This window comes from Carassius auratus, unplaced genomic scaffold (assembly GCF_003368295.1).
Source record: "Carassius auratus strain Wakin unplaced genomic scaffold, ASM336829v1 scaf_tig00012443, whole genome shotgun sequence".
NCBI classification, from domain to species: domain Eukaryota; kingdom Metazoa; phylum Chordata; class Actinopteri; order Cypriniformes; family Cyprinidae; genus Carassius; species Carassius auratus.
Genome location: NW_020524289.1, coordinates 46,959 through 59,250, shown reverse-complemented (window position 1 = coordinate 59,250; position 12,292 = coordinate 46,959). Strand labels below are relative to the sequence as shown.

At 36.2% G+C, this 12,292-nt stretch overlaps 1 long non-coding RNA gene across 1 annotated transcript; it reads right to left on the bottom strand.

The window, feature by feature from the left end:
• Positions 1-8,557: 8,557 nt before the first annotated feature.
• On the bottom strand, positions 8,558-9,518 carry LOC113073601 (uncharacterized). The gene is made up of 3 exons (XR_003280509.1): positions 9,214-9,518; positions 8,893-9,132; positions 8,558-8,807 (listed from the first exon to the last, which is right to left on the bottom strand). It is a non-coding gene; the product is annotated as an uncharacterized LOC113073601 (long non-coding RNA).
• Positions 9,519-12,292: the final 2,774 nt, after the last annotated feature.

The window sequence follows — 12,292 nt, the reverse complement described above, 5'->3', positions numbered from 1 at the left end:
TGAGCACTTTAATCGCTCTCTGAACCTTCCAAACAACTTTTTTACTTGGATACAGAGTGCTATGATCACCTCCCGCAGATAGCATTGGTTTATCACACCACCAAGCACACTAGCACAGGGACAACACCCTTCTTTCTGGCTCATGACCGTGAAGCCTGAGTTTCCTTGGTTACACTACTCCAGGACAATAATGTTTCCAGTTCTGCAACAGTGGGCACACCAGCAGCATATGCTAAAAAAAATTCCTCAAGAGACTGGAATGTGCTTGTCGTTCTGCAACTGCTTTCAGAGGCAAGGCTCAAGACCAACAATTCCTGAACTATGATCGTCATTTGAAATACACTCCATATAACTGGTGACTTGGTTTTAGTGGATGATCCTGCCCACTGCCACAACAATATGTATCCACGTTTATGAGGTTTTGAACCACTATGCCCCTCTGCACTGTAAAAAATTAAAAGTTGGGCCAACTTAAAATTTGAAGGCAACAAACTTCAGATTTTCAGTAAGGGAAATCTCAATCAGATTTCTGAGTTTGCTCAACTTAAAAGGTCAATTAGATGTACAAACTTTTGTGCATGTCCAATCAACATAATATATTAAGTTAAAGCTGCAGTAGGGAACTTTTGACGCTCTAGCAGTTATTTATTTTTTTATTTTTTTATTTTTTTATTTGTTCTGCACGGATATCACATGGATACAGTACAAGGAGGAAAAAAAACCCAATTGGGTTTATACAGAGTTCCACTCCACTTGCATAAATAAACAGAAAAAGGCACGCAGACAAATAAGTTGAAAAATAAAAAAAGAGGGAAAAAACATTTTCAGAAGCATGATTATCGTAATGAAAATAACTTAAAGTTACAGATGTTAAAGGGTAATAGTAAAGGAGAAACAAAAGTAAAGAGCAGCATATGAGAGTCAACAAGACTATAGTATACTGCAGAGTACTATAACAAAAGCTGTCATTGTAAAATCAAAAGATCTTTCAACTGTTTTTTAAAGACAAGCAAAGAGGACATGGATCTTAGGGACAAACTTAATTTACTCCATAGTTGAGGACCCCTAAAGCTGAGATCAGTTTTATGACCTGAAGTTCTAGCAAACGGTAAGAAAATATTTATTTCTCTATGCCTGGTTTGATGGATATGAGTATCTGAAATAAAAGTAAAGAAGTGTTGTAATGTTGGTGGGATATCTTCTCTCTTATAAATAAACTTGTGAATAAATATGCATTATAAATAAACATTGACTTTCTCAATTGATAAAATCTTGTATATGAGAAATAGAGGTGCAGAAGGAGCATATTTAGAAGAGTAGGAAATCATACGCAAGAACTTCTTCTGAATTTTAGCAATTTTTGCGAGATAAGTGGGAAAAGTAGCACCCCAGACAATATTACAATAATTCATAAAGGGAAATAAAACACTGTAATAAAGCGTTAGATGAGCAGATGAGTGAATTGAAGGTAAAACAATTATTAGAATATTTAACATTTTAGAGGATCTAGTACAGACTATATCAACGTGTTTGGACCAAGTTAAACCTTTGTCAATCAGGACACCGAGAAATTTTGTTGAAGCCACTTGAGTAACTGGAGCTCCATCAATTTCTATACAAGCATGTTCTTTGGGGTAGAATTTATTAATATTGTGAAATATCATAAAATTACATTTTTTGACATTTAGCGTTAGCTTGTTAGTGCGAAACCAATTTGATAATATTTTTAACTCGTCATTAACATGTTGGATCAAGGTGACAAAATCCTTGTGTACTGCAATGAGGTTGGTATCATCTGAAAATAGTATCGGTAGAAAATGATCACAACAAAGGAATAAATCATTAATATAAATTAGAAACAATAAAGGACCCAGAATAGAACCCTGAGGAACCCCAAATTAAATTTTAGAAGTTTTAGAAAAGAAACCATTGAGATAAACAAATTGTTCTCTGTTAATAAAGTAATTGCGAAACCAAACTAAGGCAGTACCCTCCACGCCATATCTATTAAGCTTAGAAATCATAATATCATGTGAAACAGTGTCAAAAGCATTACTTAAATCGAGAAATACACCCAGCGCAAATTTTTTATTATCGAGGGCATTTGATATATAATTTACAAGCTGTATTAATGCATGTTCTGTTGAATATTTTTATCGAAACCCATATTGATGTTTGTATATAATGTTATTAACAATTAAATGTTTATTTAATCGTTCATAGACGAGTTTCTCAAATATTTTAGAAATACAGGGCAGAATAGATATTGGACGATAATTGCTAAATACCTTTGTATCAACTGATTTAAAAATCGGAATAACTTTTGCAATTTTTAGAGCTTGGGGAATAATTCCAGATTGAAATGATAAAGAGATTTAGTAAGTAAGAGGTTGAATAATATGATCAATGGTCTCCTTAAGGAGGATACTCTTAATGCCATCGTGGCCAGGGGCTGAGTTCTTTAAAGAAAAAATAATATCTCGGACCTCCTGCGTAGTTGGGTGATCAAGATTAAGGAGGGGAGAATACCGCCCATTTATTTGGCTACATGGATCATTATCCGTTTTCTGGATATTGTGTGCTAAATCAGAACCAATTTTGGTAAAGAAATTATTGAAGCCATCAGCTATATCAATAGGGTCTGATAGACACCTATCATTGTCCCTCATCTCTGTGGGTGCAGATGCAGCCTTCCTATTACGACTCAGTACCTGATTTATAATGTTCCAGGTTGATTTAATGTCATTAGAGACTCGATTAAACTGGTCGGTATTAAACTTTTTTTTGTCGCCTTAATTAAGCTTGTGAATTGGTTCCTATATTTTTTGTATGTTTCTAGTTTATGAGGAGTAGGCTTGGTGACAGACTTGCGATACAACCGATTTTTCTTTCTAGATACTTTCCTCAATTCACCAGTAAACCAGGGTTTGTCTCTATTTGGATTTCATAGCTATCAGAGGAAAACTGGATTCCAGAGCAGAATTAAAGAGAGTCAAAAATAAATCATAGGCTTTAATAGCATCCTGCAACAACATGACCTCATCCCATATGATAGAGCTGATGGCTAATTTGAATATTCCAATATTTTTAGGGGTGAAATTTCGATATTTTACATGCACATTATTAGTAATACAAGCTCCAAAGACAGAATGTATAATTTGAAAGACTGGTAAATGGTCTGACACGTCACACCATAACAGCCCTGATGACACTTTATAGTCACAGGAGTTAAACAAAATATTATCTATGAGAGAGGCTGAATGTGTGGTAACCCTGGTAGGTTTTGTAATCAAAGGGTAGAAATTTACAGAGTATAGGGTATAGAAAATCATGTGTAGCAGTGTGATCAGCAGGTTAATAAACAGAACTGCTTGCGCCTTGCGGAAGAACATTGTAGCCGGAACTACTTCTCTCTGTTTATGTCTATGAAGAATCACAAAGGTACTGTGTTACTCCGCCGCGGTATACCCCCGAGGCAATCTAAAATAGTCAGAATATAAACACTTATTATAGGTGTACCCTAGTGATTCAGGACAAGCCAAAAACACGGTTTGGAAAATGGATTCATGGTGTACTCACTTATTATATTCATTTTTCTACATTTTGAACACAAACAAAGTTACGGACCGCAGCTCTGATTGGTTGTTTTTTACCGGGAGCGGCTGACTTTCTGCAAATGGCAATAGGAGCCAGAGGAGCTTGATTTTTTTCACAGATTATCTGTCTCATATTCTACTGTCAGGACATAATGACAGGTTTAATAAATATGTAAAAAAGATTTTTTTTTTTACAAAAGTTCCCTACAGCACCTTTAAGTGAACTTTTAGTTAAACTTTAAATTTTGTTTTAAATTGACTAAAAATTTTAAGTTGGCCCAACTTATGACTAAGTCAGCTAAACACAAAATTGAAAGTTTAACTAAAAGTTCACTTAACTTAATATATTATGTTGATTGAACATGCACAAAAGTTTGTACAACTAACTGACCTTTAAGTTGAGCAAACTCAAAAATCTGCTGAAGTTTTTTGCCTTAAAATTTAAAGTTGGCCCAATTTATGACTGAAGCTACCAGCTTCAGCAGATTTTTGAGTTTACTCAACTTAAAGGTCAATTAGTTGTACAAACTTTTGTGCATGTTTAATCAACATAATATATTAAGTTAATTGAACTTTTAGTTAAACTTTCCACTTTGTGTTTAGTTGATTAGAAATATAGTCTTAAATGATAAAAACTCTATAAGTTTACAAAACCTGATGGTAGGAAAGTTGCTTTAAAAAAAAAAAAAGTTGAAAAATTTTCAGTTTAAGGCAACCAGCTTCCGAAGTTTTTTGAGCTCTCAACTTTTTTTTTGGGGGGGGGGGGGGGGGTTTACAGTACAGCTTCATAACTTTAGGTTTTACTCAAGCAGTTTAAAGTTCAGCACAAAACTGTCAATCCAATATGAGTGAATTAATTTGTTAAATGCTACTCAGTACAACATTGGTCCTCAAAAAAAAATCTTTAAATGGACAGAATCACAATTTTATTTCATCAATATGATTTTTTTTTGTAGAACAGCAACTTTAAATAACAAACCAGATCAAGTCATTTCATTCGCAATAAAATTAATTACAATAGAAAGTTTTTTTTAAAGTTAAGAGCTTATCACATTTGTGTTGCAAAATTAAAAATTTCTACACAGTTAATTAAATTGGGAAAGCATCAAATAAAAACTATCACAAAATTCAAGTCCAAAATAATGTGCAAAAATAACAACGGGTCCAGTCAATGGAAAAGCTGCAAATTTTTTGGACTTCTGTGACCACTGGATGATGAAATCAGATGTGTTTTAAAAACCACACTGGCTAAAAGGGCACCTTAAAGTTTCATGATTTTTTTTAAATGACTCCTTATATGTTTAGAGTAATAGGGTGTTTTACAAATTTCCTTAAAGTCACACAATTCACCATTCAATGTTAAGTGACTCTCATGTGAAGATAAGCACTTGTGTGATCTTAAAAGGTGAGACTTCAACCAGTGGTTTTAAAGGAGCAGATGCAATCTGTGTAGAGGCAGGGTATAGTTGGCAGTATCTTCCCTGGTAGTGGCACAATTGATCATGTTTCAAAAGGACCTCCTGGGCAGGGTGTTCAAATCTGAATATCTTGCCCTGCATCAACCTAATCAGAAAAAAATAAAAATAAAAATAAAATAAACACATTACAGCGCTAACGTTAGAACTAATTATTTTGGCAACAACATACGATTTTATTTTATTTTTTACCACCAAGGATATATTAATTGCTGGAGAACAATATAAAATAGCAACTTAAAGGGATAGTTCACCCAAAAATCATAATTATGTTATAAATAACTCACCCTCATGTTGTTCCAAACCAGTAACACCTCTATTTATCTTCAGAACATGGTTTAAGATATTTTAGATTTAGATTCCATGTGACATCAGAGGGTCAGTTAGAATTTTTTAAAGCATCAAGAATACATTTTGGTCCAAAAATAGCAAAAACTACGACTTTATTCAGCATTGTCTTCTCTTCAGTGTCTGTTGTGAGAGAGTTCAAAACAAAGCAGTTTATGATATCCGGTTCGCGAACGAATCATTAGATGTAACCGGATCTTTTTGAACCAGTTCACCAAATCGAACTGAATCGCTTTAATCGGTTCGCATCTCAAATACGCATTAATCCACAAATGACTTAAGCTGTTAACTTTTTTAATGTGGCTGACACTCCCTCCGAGTTAAAACAAACATATATCCCGGAGTAATTCATTTACTCAAACAGTACACTGACTGAACTGCTGTGAAGAGAAAACTGAAGATGAACACCGAGCCGAGCCAGATAATGACTCGTTCACGAATCAAGAACCGTTTCTGTCAGACGTGTCCGATTCGAGAACCGATGAGCTGATGATGCTGTGCATGTGTGATTTAGCGTGACGCAAACCGACACACAGAGCGTCTGAACCGAACTGATTCTTTTGGTGATTGATTCTGAACTTATTCTGTGCTAATGTTATGAGTGCGGGTAAACCGAAGGCTTGCAATCATCGCCAATGATGCCATTACGTCGAGCGCAAAAGAACCCGTGAATCGTTTTCTTCAACCCGGTTTATTGAATCGAACTGTCCGAAATAACTACTAGTGACCCGAAAACCGACAAGTCAATGTTTTGTTCGTTATCTGGGTCTGCTCGGTGTTCATCTTCAGTTCTCTCTTCACATCAGTTCAGTCAGTGTACTGTTTGAGTACATGAATTACTCTGGGATATTGGTTTATTCTGACTCAGAGGGAGTGTCAGTCACATTAAAAAAGTTATTGGAGACGCGAACCGTATTAAACGATTCAGTTCGATTTGGTGAACTGGTTCAAAAAGATCCAGTTACATCGAATGATTCATTCGCGAACTGGATATCACAAACTGCTTTGTTTTGAACTCTCTCACAACAGACACGGAAGAGAAGACAATGCTGAATAAAGTCATAGTTTTTGCTATTTTTGGACCAAAATGTATTTTCCTTGCTTCAAAAAATTCTAACTGACCCTCTGATGTCACATGGACTACTTTTATGATGTTTTTCTTACCTTTCTGGACATGGACAGTAGACCGTTCACACAGCTTCAATGGAGGGACTGAGAGCTCTCGGACTAAATCTAAAATATCTTAAATGGAGGTCTCACGGGTTTTGAACGACATGAGAGTGAGTTATTAATGACATAATTATGATTTTTGGGTGAACTATGCCTTTAAAGTACTATCTAAAAGCAAGCAAGTTGGTTAAATAAAATTTCCAAAAATAACTTGCACAGTGTGATATATTTCCTCCAGTTGTGTACTTACAATATCTCAAAAGTCTCCAAAGATTTTTTATTTCAGAGAAATTCCGATTTTAAATAACTGGCCGTCCCGGAAAATAAATGTCACCTCTCAGTGACGCAATGTCCGTTCTATACTTTGTTTCTGGTGTAGACCATGTGATGTTCCACCACACCGGAATATCAAATGGTCAAATGCGGAATTGTTGGTTATTAATTGGTGTTATAGCCGCGCATATGGTTTGGTTGTAGTTGTTATGGATCACGATTACTCTTTGGCGAGTATTGAAGTGCCAGTAAAACTTAAGCGTCCATATTCGGATACACGCAGACACTGTGTGACAAAAAAAAAATATCGGCCAGGCGTTTACGAGATGGAGAGAGCTGCGCGAAAATCTTGGATTTGACAGAGACTCTGCTCTCGCGAGTGTATTGATAGACAGGTAAGCAAATCAATTATTTATTTTGTTATTGTACAAGTAACGTAATAGTTACAGTAAAGATGGTCCAGGTCTCATCTGGATTTGATAATTCCAGTGAGGATGTATCTGTGTTTCCCTGCAACACATGCAACTGTCAATAATAGCACTTATAAACAAAGTTATATTGCTCTTTGTACTAAGGTAAGGATTTTTATCACGTGTGGTGACTGAGATTATGGCAGTACAATTAAATACAATCGGATATGTGTTGTTAAAAATATATTTAGTCATTACTTGCAAATGTTCGTTCAAATTTACTTTTAGAACGATTGGTTTGAGCACGTTAAACAACACGGCATTAACCATAAACACGTAACACTGCACAACATTAACCCAACAAATCATTTAACAAATAGCTGTAAATTGTAACGTGATAATATAGTATAACATTTCACGTTCCTTGCAGTTCATTAATTATGATGACATAAAATAATACAATCAGATATACAGGTAATACAAAAACGAATAAATTACCTCATCCGTGATCATGATTCGTTTATCCAGTTTAGATACATTGCTATGGTGAAAACGCATTAAAAAAGACATCATCACCTGCTTCATAGCGTCATCAAGCTTCGCCTTTGTTATTGTTGGAAATGCGCCCTCTTGTGGTCAATTACAAAAATCGCATACTGGAGCTTTAAACGAATATATATATATATATATATATATATATATATATATATATATATATATATATATATAAACGATGAATTTAAGCTTTAAAATTGCTCTTAAGTCATTTTTACAACATACAGATTTATAGCACGCCTAGCAAACATAAGCACATAAATTTAAAAGAAGTTAAAAGAAGAAAATAGATCTTTGAGACGAAAACACCTAAGCTTATCTTATACGGTTACAGTTGTTTTAACTTTTTTTTATTAATACACTTATAACTTAAATAACCTTATTCAAAACTCAAAGGCACCCACACAACTGTACAAAATGAACATATTATATACAAATAAATAAAACTCTATATCCTTAACAATAATTAAATCCCTTTACTTAATATATATAAAACAGTACTTACCTAAGTCATCATGATACTGTCGGGAAAAAAAGCCACCGAATGATTTAAAGACTTCTCGAAGACGAAGCAGGAGAGGTTGAACTGACGAGTTTGGAGCCACCTAAGCAGCTTCACAGAGGCACATATTGTGAAAAAATACCATTCAGGCCTTATTGTTAATTATTCTCATTACTTGCATAGAAAATTACCTGCCAGAGCGATTGCACTGTCGAGAAAAAAAAACCTCGCGCTCGTCTGACCCTTCTCATGCAACTCGAAGATGAAGCAGGAAAACTGAACTGACCAGTTTGGAGCCACCTAAGCAGCTGTACAGAAGCACATATTGTGAACAAATACCATTCAGACCTTATTGTTAATTATTCTCACCTGCCAGAGCGATTGCACTGTCGAGAAAAAAAAAAGTCGCTCTCGTCTGACCCTTCTCAGGCAACTCGAAGACGAAGCAGGAAAACTGAAATGACTAGCTTGCCGCCACCTACACCGTTGTAAAGATGTGCATATTGTGAACAAATTTCATTTAAATCATGGCTTAAATTGATACATAAAGAACCACCACTTACCGGAGTGATAACAATGACGGACCAACGTTAACAGGGCGCAGCCTGAGGCAACTCTAAAACGGCGTACAAAAGCACATATTTTGAACAAACATATTTCAACTCTTATGGTAAATATAATATAGAGAACAGCACCTACCGGAGAGATTAACTTACACTGTCAGGCAGAAAAAATAGGCAACGTCTGACCTGAGGCAACAATAAGATCAGGCGGGAAAATTTAACTGACTAACTTGCTGCCACCTATGTTGTACAAAAGTGCATATTATGAATAAACTTTATTTAAATCATATCTTGAATTGATACACATAGAACTACACTTACCAGAGCGATCACAATGAGGGAATAAACAGAAGCCGCTTAAGGGGACTCGAAAATGAAACAGGAGAAAATAAAATGGCGTTGTTTATAATAAAGCATTCGAACTGCGCATGCTCATCAGCCTTTGTTGGCAAAACTAATAACCAACTTAAAGTTGTTAGTTGTTCTAACTTGAAATATTAATTTGGTGTAACAAATTGATCTTAATTTCTATTCAACTTACATTTCTGTGTTATCTCAACTTTTTTAATGTTAAATTGTTGAATTAACTTTAAAAACTGAGTTTGCAATACAAAATGTAAGTTGGATTTTTTACAGTGTGGTAGTTCCACCCCAGTTAATTTTTAAGTTTGGGCTGTATCTAGACCTCATGCAAAAGCAAAAATCATTCATTATAATCGCCTGAAACTGTAGATCACTTACTTAAAGGACACCCATATGCCCTCACCTCCCCTTCCTCCCCTGTTCAGCCGACCGCTCTGAACACATTGTCTGGACTCCTCCCACCCCATATTACACTGCTCCATTGGAGGCGTTTCTCAATGTCAAGGATCCTTCCTTAGCAGGACTTGTCCTTCCAAGTCACTTCCTTCGGAGGCTAGGTGAGTCTCCTCTGTAGGATTCGGAGAACACGTAAATGGAACAGACTACCAAGTGCACGTCATTGCGTCATTACGTCAGTGAAAAGGTCCGCTTTCGGCACTGAAAAGATGGAAATGTTTGTTCTTTGGTTGCTGTACAGCATTTTTTCTGAAATGGAAATTGAATTGGTGAGGCAGCATCGGCGTCAGGATAGAAGGAGGAGATTTTTAATGCCGTCAAAGATGTGGGATGGTAAGTAACATTAACGCTCTTATCATTCATTTAAAAATAATTACATCCATTATGTTATGGGTCAAGTTGTAAATTGACCCGCACTGTTTAAACATACTTGAATAAATATGATTAAAATTGAGTTTATTGGTTTAAAAGCGATTATATTGCGATTATATTGCCTTTGGGAACAGAACTGTGTCCATGGCAGCGCTCTTTTTTTCATGGCAACGGTGTGTTATACTTCGCAGTGGTCTGTTATCTAGAAATTACAGACTGGAATTCAACCAAGCCAATTATAATTTAGATTTAAAAAATATATATAAGAACTATTTGTTAAAGGGGGGGGTGAAATGCTATTTCATGCATACTGAGTTTTTTACACTGTTAAAGAGTTGGATTCCCATGCTAAACATGGACAAAGTTTCAAAAATTAAGTTGTACGTTTGAAGGAGTATTTTTGTTCCAAAAATACTCCTTCCGGTTTTTCACAAGTTTCGGAAAGTTTTTTTTCGAGTATGGCTCTGTGTGACGTTAGATGGAGCGGAATTTCCTTATATGGGTCCTGAGGCACTTCTGCCGGAAGAGTGCGCGCTCCCGTATAGCAGATCACTGAGAGCACAGACATTTACTGATCAGAGCAAGAGCGTCGCGAAATGTCACAAAAGAAATGTGTTTTTGGTTGCCAGGGCAAGACAACCCTGCACAGATTACCCAAAAAAAAAAAAAACAGCATTAAGGGACCAGTGGATGGAGTTTATTTTTACAGAGCATCAACGGAGTTGTGCAAGTGTTTTTGTTTGTTCCCTGCATTTCGAAGATGCTTGTTTTACAAACAAGGCCCAGTTTGACGCCGGATTTGCACATCGTTTATTTCTTAAGGATAATGCAGTCCCAACGAAAAAGGGTCACGATCATGTGTTGGAACAGCATGCGGTGAGTAAAACTGCTTCAAATATGTGTTGTTAACTTAGCTATCAGCACTTAAGCACATCAAGTAAACAACATGCAATGTTGTCATCAAACTGCACTTTCCACATGTACAGCTAAAAAAAAAAAAGACGACATAAAGTGGAACTTAGTCATTTTACAAAACCGCTAAGCAAATATATACAGTTTCCGTACATACCACATAGAGACGTCGTTGCTGATGCAGCTCTTGTTAAATTTCAGCCTCTGGATTTGATTCTGGATCATAAATATACGCTGAATCTGACTGTTAGCCATGGTTTTCTTTGGATGGTTTTGTCCTCACGGTAATGTCACAGCTTCCAAACGCTCTCAACGCAAAAGCCTACTCGCGCTCATGATTCTTTAGCTCCGCCCACACGTCATGCCTCCAGCCGGTCGTGTTTTTCCGGGAAAAATCGGTACAGACTATCTTTCTCTTATGAATATAATAAAACTAAAGACTTTTTGGAGTTATGAAGGATGCAGTACTACTCTACAGGTACTCAAGATTAACAGGATATTGAGTGAAAACGAGCATTTCATCCCCCCTTTAAAGGCTTGTCCTATCTCATAAACAATATTTTTTTAAATTTCCCCAACTTTTTTTTACTTTATTGAGAAAAATGATCCCTTCAGTCTTTCTCTCCACATTTTGAACATAATGTATGTGTGTGCTTTCGCATATGTATTTATTGCAGTCAACACAAGTTGTACTGGTTTTACTGGCTTGTCGAGATGAGCAGAGCTGGCATCTTTTCCATTGACACTTTTATGTTGAAAGAATAAATTGACAAATTGTCAAATTGACCCACAACATAATAGAGTGTTAAGCTTATTGACTGGTAACATTCTAGCTGTTAAAACACATGCAATGGTAAAATATGTGATCAAAAAGCTATATTAAGTAAAAATTACGGTGAATCACCAGTAAATGGGAACAGCTTTAAATCCACCTAATGCAAATCAGTTGAGCTGATATGTTTAATAGTTAAACAAACATTAAATTAATGGCAAAACTGAAAATATACTTAAACCTTCCTCTCTTTTACATGTTGTACAGGCTCGACACTACTGTGCCATCAATGCCACAGTGCCAGTACTGCAGCGGTACTATGGAGGGGAGGACACTCGGCCAGACTTCAGGCTGGGCAGAGAGGCCATACAGCAGCTGATGGTGGCCCTGAAACTGACAGGCAGCATGGATGGGGCCCGGCCCTGGAGACACTCGTGTTCCTGTTCTGGCTGGCAACCAGTTCAGCCTACAGAGTTGTCTCAAGGGTCTTCAGCATGCCTCTTCCCACAGTGCACAGGGTTGTAC